The 8791-nt window shown below is 39.2% G+C and overlaps 1 pseudogene; it reads left to right on the top strand.

Moving 5' to 3' along the window:
• The first annotated feature begins 5860 nt into the window (after window positions 1–5860).
• On the top strand, window positions 5861–5980 carry LOC134971558 (5S ribosomal RNA; annotated as a pseudogene).
• The last annotated feature ends 2811 nt before the right edge of the window (window positions 5981–8791 follow it).

Consider the following 8791-nt stretch of genomic DNA (forward strand, 5'->3'; position numbering starts at 1 on the left):
CGCAGGTGAGTTTGCTTCTTCTCCCCTTAGTCCCTCGATGCAGTGAGCCTGTTGCCAGCAGGTCTCACTGAAAATAAAAAACCTAAAACTAAACTTTTCACTAAGCAGCTCAGGAGAGCCCCTAGTGTGCACCCTTCTCGTTCGGGCACAAAAATCTAACTGGAGGAGGGTCATATGGGGAGGAGCCAGTGCACACCAGGTAGTCCTAAAGCTTTACTTTTGTGCCCAGTCTCCTGCGGAGCCGCTATTCCCCATGGTCCTTACGGAGTTCCCAGCATCCACTAGGACGTCAGAGAAAGAAAAGTTAATATTCAATCTCTCATCTCGTCATCTATCACCTTTGGAAACTAAAGTCCTAAATAGAGGTTTATCTTTTGTGCCTACCACGGTTCACAATGACTTCGAGTGGCAAATTGACCTGCACCGTAGTCCACACGGATATCACTGATCATGATTTATTTAATTATTCTACAAAAAAAACGGGCTGCTACCGCTGTCCCACATGTGTCACTTGTAGTTACATGGTAACAGGTTCCAGTATCAAACATCCTCACTCTGGTAAAGAATTTGATATTAGACATGTGGTAACTTGCACTACAAGATATGTGGTGTACGTTATTATCTGTCCTTGCGGGCTTTATTACGTGGGCATGACAACGAGAACTTTTAAAGAACGGATGGCTGCTCTGGAGGGAAAACCTATGGAACAACCCGTAGCGGCTCATTTCAGAAATAGAGGACACACTCTGGCTTCGCTACGGTATAAGATTATCGACCATGTCCCTCCACTTATACGTGGTGGTGACCGTCAGGGTATTCTCCTTAAAAAGGAAGCTTCTTGGATTTTCAGACTTGGTACTGTGTCTCCCATGGGTCTTAATGAGCGCATCACTTGGAATGCGTTCATATAATCTATAACATCTGTCTGAAAATGCTTCTTTAATGTGAACTAATTTTTCATCTGCACGTTGTCTATAATTACTATGCGCACTTTAAAAGCATTTTTTGCTTTTAGTGTTTGTTTCTTGTTGAAAATTTCATTGCTGCTAATGCACAGTAACTTTATTATGCATGAGTTGTTTGAAATTGTCATTATTATGTTTATGTCTCCTTGTACTATTGTTATTGGTGTGTTGTTTTTTTTCAGCTCCCACGCTGACGATCGGAGCGGGAGAGCGTCTAGTGTTGGCATGACAACGCCGGGTAATGAGTGCGACGGACGTCATTCTGATGCGCCGCACGTTATCCCGGACCACGCGACCCGTCTCTGACGCCCGCGGTGGGGGTTTTCACTGGGATATAAGGTTTGTCTTTTTCATTATTCTGTTTATATTGCTTCTTGAAGACGGGGATCTAGTCCTCGAAACTTTGAAGTAAACTGCTGCTTTATTTATTAATCCGGGAGTGCCATGCCTGCTTTCCAAAGATTGCACATATATATATATATATATATATATATATATATATATATATATATATATATATATTTGCAAAAGAGGAAAAAAATAGCGCCACTTGTGGTATGTAAACCTTCACAATTATGTATAATGTATGTCCAAAAATACACTCCCTTGGTACAAAGGGTGTCAGCAGGCCCCTAAATAAAACAGCAGTGGTAAGCTGCTGTGAAATTTTTTTATAGAAACCAAGAATATGGGCACAAGCGACCAATGGTGTCTGTAGTAAAGGAACGTAAAAAAGATTTTTTTATATAAAAAAGAGCATATTTATTTTACACGAGTAAAAACACTGATATACTTTGATTTAAAAAAATGCTTAAGCATGAGAATTCATAAAAAATGCATGAAAAATACATGAACATGTGATTAAAAGAGAAGAAAAAATCTAAAAGTACAAGGTACACATCGATTTGTAGTAAATGTGTAGAAAGTGCTTATCTTCGGTTCAGGAGGTTGATCTGGGAAAGATCATGGAATGCCCAACGCGTTTCGTCCTTCAGGACTTCATCAAGGGTAGTGTGCTACTGGGACAGGGCTTGTATTTATACCTCTGTCAATTAGAAGACTATGTGTGACATCACTTCCTCCCACAGTGATGTTAGGGAAGAACAGAAATCTTAGTGTGTTTTAGATTTAAATGATTTGTACATGAGTACTACAAATTGTCTCTAAACAAAGCTAATCCTTATCACATATTTAAAAACGAGTAGTTTGGTGAGTGTAAGTGATTTGTTTACACTGTACTGGCAGCAGGTACTTCCGCCCCACTTCCGGTGGTACGACGGGCTCTACTGCTTGCGTCCACTTTTGTGTTCATGATCAGGTGTTGGAAGTCCCCAGCGGGCTCCTCTGCGCATGCGCCCGCTTCTGCACTTGGTGGCAGGTCAAAGAAGTCTCGTTGCTTTAGTCAGACGCCCCGTCCGCGTCATGTGTTGGAACCCGGAAGCTCTGTGTGCCGTGGAGAGCGTGCTGGACTCGGAACGTCTCTGTTAGGCCGCGCGTCACTTCCTTTAGGGATTATATTCAGTGGATGATATCCGGGATTAAGTTGAGACGCACGTGAACCGCAAATGGTGTTGTTGACAATTTTTCAAATATGGGTCCCATTGTTGAATTCACAAATTAGGAATGTTCTGTGTGACTTTCTTTATTTGAATCATATATGGATATATATTTTGTTGTCCCGGAAAGCATATTGGAAAAAATAAGAATATAAAATATATACGTTACCATGAAATCATGACAGGCTTATTAATAACCAGATATGTATTCATTTGTATGGAGAAAATAAAATTGAAATTACCAAAGGATCATGACCGACTTATTTAAGACCAGATATATATTAATTTCTATTTGAATGAATCATGTGACTAATAAAAGTTAATAAAAGGTACTAATAAATTAATAAAGTGCATTGTTAAATAAATAAAGTGCCTGTGCTGAGTTACTTATATCTCTTAAAAGTATACGATAGATAAATAAAGTGCCTGTGCTACGTTACTTATATCTCTTAATAATATACGATAGTGTGAGTGCTACATTGATGTGTTTTGTGTATAGTGCATTAGACAATGTCCATTCTTCATAGTAAAATGGTGAGGGCCAGGAGTGTTTGGGGGTTATGTGGGTGAATGGTGATATATTTGGTTTACAGCTGTTTCACTGGTTCACGAACTCTCATGTGCATGCAATGTCTCTACAGCACCTAGTCTTCTCCGGAGGTCACCCTCCTTGATACTGGCCATGCCCATAAAAATGCTTAGCTTCCACGATCGGACGAGAGTGGGCGTACCATTTTGGTATGGCTGTAGTCTACTTAGCACAAGTTCACCAGAGTTTTTCTCACAACTGAAATAACACCTAGAAATAAGAAACATGCCTCCCCCCTAAAAAGACGCTTCACAGAAGAAGAGCAAGGCGGGGCGTCAGGAGGAAGAGAAAATCAAAAAGCGGACATTCCAACACAAAAACCATTAACCAAGGACATCTTTAACCTCTCACAACACATTCTCTCACAACCTGAAATCTCCCTACTAAACAAAGGTCTATCATTTGCCCCAACCAGTGGCATGAATAAGTTTGAAACCTTCATAGATCTTAACAAGTTCGTACGAAAATTAACCTTGAAACGACATTTCTTAAAGAAAGAAGACGCCATTCTCAGAAATTATGACAATACAACTACCCAATCAAAGTCGGGCCTAAAACCACCATCGAAGTACTACCCATTGGAGTCCAAGGGGCACCATCTTAGTATCTTCTACGACCTAGTCAAAAAGGACCTCTGTGATTCAGAAACAGAACCAATCCTGGAAAAGAATCTTACCAACAAAGAAAGAGAAGCCTTAAAGAAACTACAAAAGAATACAGAGATTATTATCAAACAAGCTGACAAAGGGGGGGGTTTAGTGATCATGGATCGAGAAAAGTATATAACAGAAGCCAAGAGATTACTGGACGATACCAATTCTTACAAAATCCTACAGAAAGATCCAAAAGAAGACTTTTTGGAGGATCTACGATCACTACTTTTAAATGGACTATGTACCAGCATTTTAACAAAGGAGGAGTACCAGTTTTTAATGCAGTCCTACCCCGTTACCCCTATATTTTACTTTCTACCAAAAATCCACAAATTGATCACAAACCCACCTGGCAGACCGATAGTTGCCGGAATAGACTCTCTTACTTCAAATCTTTCAGAATATGCAGACGTCTTTCTCAGGAAATATGTGAACCAGTAATCATCATATCTTAAGGATACAACCGCAGTACTCAATGTGGTTAAAGACATTGAATGGAAATCTACCTATCTGTGGGTCACAATTGACGTACAAGCACTTTACACATGTATTGAACATTCAAAGGGTGTAGCAGCATGTAAAGAATACCTGGACAAGGACCCTTCCCTGACTGACTCCCATAGACAATTTATCTGTGATATTATGGTCTTCATTTTAACCCACAATTATTTTAAATTTTTGGACAATTTTTATCTACAGAGCTGCGGAACCGCCATGGGAACGATTTTTGCGCCAAGTTTTGCAAATTTATTTATGGGAAAATGGGAAGAAACCCACATTTACAATGATCACCCTTTTAAGAATTTTATTGTATTTTATAAGCGGTACATTGATGATATCCTGATGATCTGGAATGGTACAATGGAAGATTTTAATGTTTTTTTTTTACACAATATCTGGCACATAATGACCTGAATCTCACATTCACTTCCAAAATGGACCAGGTACAAATCGAATTCTTGGACCTCATTCTTGTGGGGAAAGAAAACAGAATTATCACGAGGAATTACATCAAACCAGTAGACACCAATAGCTACCTGGACTACAGGAGTAATCACCTAAAACAGTGGAAAAATAATATCCCCTATTCCCAGTTTCATAGAATTAGAAGGAATTGCAGCGAAACAGAGGAATGCAATAACCAACTCGAGAAATATAGAAATAGATTCCTGGAAAAGAAATATCCTACCAACATTCTCGATAAGGCGGTAACTAAAACAAGCACTCTGGAAAGAAATGACCTTCTAACGTACAAGAACAGGGAACCAAAAAAGGACTCTACTGCTTTTATCACAACCTACAGCAGACACGAGAAAATCATCCGACAATCAATCAATGAAAACCCATTGGAACATTTTACTAATGGATCCGGTTCTAAAAGACATACTACCACCACAACCTGAAATCATATTCAAAAAGTCCAAAAACCTCAAGGACCTAGTGGCACCAAGCATGCTAAGATCGGTGACCAACAAGAAAGAATCCCTCATCAGGTGTGTAGGTAGCTACAAGTGTGGACACTGTAATATTTGCAGGTACCTACATCCAAACCGGAAGACCTTCTCTGCAACAGGTGATGCGAAAGTATTTAAGATTAAAGAATATATGAATTGCAATTCAACATCCGTAATCTACCTCCTGGAATGTGACTGTGGTAAAAAATACATTGGGAAGACGAAAAGGCAGCTGAAACTAAGGATCCAAGAACACGTTCGTAACATCAAAAACAAGGTGGAAACACATGCAGTTTCCAAACATTTCCTGTCGCACCATAACTCCAATCCTGAGGCCTTAACATATAAAGCCATAGAACATGTCTCACTGGGTGAAAGAAGCGGCGACCTGGCGAACATGCTATCCAGAAGGGAAATGTTTTGGATCTTCCAATTGAAGACGATGCATCCGACTGGTTTCAATGAAAGCTATGAAATTTCTCCCTTTCTCTGAATTCTAATTTCCTGTTAACCCTCCACCCCCCCCCCCCCCCCCCCCCCCCCTATATACAATATTCACTGTGGTGTTTGGGAATGGCGCTTTTTCTTATTTCCAGGTGTTATTTCAGTTGTGAGAAAAACTCTGGTGAACTTGTGCTAAGTAGACTACAGCCATACCAAAATGGTACGCCCACTCTCGTCCGATCGTGGAAGCTAAGCATTTTTATGGGCCTGGCCAGTATCAAGGAGGGTGACCTCCGGAGAAGACTAGGTGCTGTAGAGACATTGCATGCACATGAGAGTTCGTGAACCAGTGAAACAGCTGTAAACCAAATATATCACCATTCACCCACATAACCCCCAAACACTCCTGGCCCTCACCATTTTACTATGAAGTATGGACATTGTCTAATGCACTATACACAAAACACATCAATGTAGCACTCACACTATCGTATATTATTAAGAGATATAAGTAACGTAGCACAGGCACTTTATTTATCTATCGTATACTTTTAAGAGATATAAGTAACTCAGCACAGGCACTTTATTTATTTAACAATGCACTTTATTAATTTATTAGTACCTTTTATTAACTTTTATTAGTCACATGATTCATTCAAATAGAAATTAATATATATCTGGTCTTAAATAAGTCGGTCATGATCCTTTGGTAATTTCAATTTTATTTTCTCCATACAAATGAATACATATCTGGTTATTAATAAGCCTGTCATGATTTCATGGTAACGTATATATTTTATATTTTTATTTTTTCCAATATGCTTTCCGGGACAACAAAATATATATCCATATAGGATTCAAATAAAGAAAGTCACACAGAACATTCCTAATTTGTGAATTCAACAATGGGACCCATATTTGAAAAATTGTTGTCAACAACACCATTTGCGGTTCACGTGCGTCTCAACTTAATCCCGGATATCATCCACTGAATATAATCCCTAAAGGAAGTGACGCGCGGCCTAACAGAGAAGTTCCAAGTCCAGCACGCTCTCCACGGCACACAGAGCTTCCGGGTTCCAACACATGACGCGGACGGGGCGTCTGACGAAAGCAACGAGACTTCTTTGACGTGCCACCAAGTGCAGAAGCGGGCGCATGCGCAGAGGAGCCCGCTGGGGACTTCCAACACCTGATCATGAACACAAAAGTGGACGCAAGCGCAGTAGAGCCCGTCGTACCACCGGAAGTGGGGCGGAAGTACCTGCTGCCAGTACAGTGTAAACAAATCACTTACACTCACCAAACTACTCGTTTTTAAATATGTGATAAGGATTAGCTTTGTTTAGAGACAATTTGTAGTACTCATATACAAATCATTTAAATCTAAAACACACTAAGATTTCTGTTCTTCCCTAACATCACTGTGGGAGGAAGTGATGTCACACATAGTCTTCTAATTGACAGAGGTATAAATACAAGCCCTGTCCCAGTAGCACACTACCCTTGATGAAGTCCTGAAGGACGAAACGCGTTGGGCATTCCATGATCTTTCCCAGATCAACCTCCTGAACCTAAGATAAGCACTTTCTACACATTTACTACAAATCGATGTGTACCTTGTACTTTTAGATTTTTTCTTCTCTTTTAATCACATGTTCATGTATTTTTCATGCATTTTTTATGAATTCTCATGCTTAAGCATTTTTTTAAATCAAAGTATATCAGTGTTTTTACTCGTGTAAAATAAATATGCTCTTTTTTATATAAAAAAATCTTTTTTACGTTCCTTTACTACAGACACCATTGGTCGCTTGTGCCCATATTCTTGGTTTCTATATATATATATATATATATATATATTTTATATATATATATATATATATATATATATATATATATATATATATATATATATATATATATATATATAGTCAATGAACAGAGGATACGGCACTCCAAGACTTTACAACATACCCTCAGGCAGCAAAAGACCAAAGCTGACAGCGCAGCATAACGAAGTCAACGTTTCATTTAATAGAATAAATTTCGTCAGGACAGAATCAAAGAACAAAGTGAACAAAGCTTACCTTAAATAGCAACCACATACCACCACCCCATACAGATTATTCCATACACGTGCGGGTCCTGGACGGGGACTGATGACGTCACGGTCAAGCGACGCGCGCCCTCCGGCGCCGTAGTCATAGCAACCCGTCTGGTAGCCGCACCAATGCTGAGAGTGAAAATAAACACACATTAGAAAAAAAGAAGTAACAATCCCCAAGAAAGGAATAATTGTAACAATATATACAAGGGCTGAGCATGAAAGAAATACTAAATAATTAAGTACAGTCCTGAAAATTGTATCCCTAAAAAAATCTTTTATATGATTAATTGGAGATATCCCAAAAACCTGGAACGGACCATAGGAATATTTACAGAAAAATATACAGAAAATAAATCTGAGGATTACCTCAGCCTGAAAGGGCCAATACTGATATAACAGATTATGACCTATCGATATACTCATTGATAATGCACAGCACTATCATAAGGTACACATATTGCAAAAAAATAGCTATGAAAAAAAGGTTAAGTATAGCTGTATGAAAAAACTGAATATATAAAGCAAAAAAATACATATGCAGAATCTGAGAAAAGAAAATTATAAAAAACAGCCTAAATTGTTAGATTCATTAAGTCCATAAGGGGCCAAGGTACGTAGCTCAAAGATCCAACGAGCTTCCTTACGGAGTAATGCTGTTCCACGGTCACCCCCTCGGATGTTGTTGGGGATGTGATCGATGATTTTGTGTCGCATGCTAGCCAGGGAATGTTTTGCCTCACGGAAATGCCGAGCTACGGGCTGTTCTTGATGAGTGCCTTCTAGAGCTGCACGGATGGCCTGACGGTGTAATGCCATTCTTTCTCTGAATTGGCGTATGGTTTTGCCAATGTATAGCAATCCGCAAGGGCATTTAATGTAATAAATTACAAAAGTACTTTGACATGACAGAATGTGAGTGATGCGGATCTTCTTTCCGGAATGGTGGGTGGTAGATATATAGATATATATAGATATATAGATATATATATAGATAGGAGTTATACAGTGGTCGAAGTGGAA

Source organism: Pseudophryne corroboree, chromosome 11 (assembly GCF_028390025.1).
Source record: "Pseudophryne corroboree isolate aPseCor3 chromosome 11, aPseCor3.hap2, whole genome shotgun sequence".
Classification (NCBI taxonomy): Eukaryota; Metazoa; Chordata; class Amphibia; order Anura; family Myobatrachidae; genus Pseudophryne; species Pseudophryne corroboree.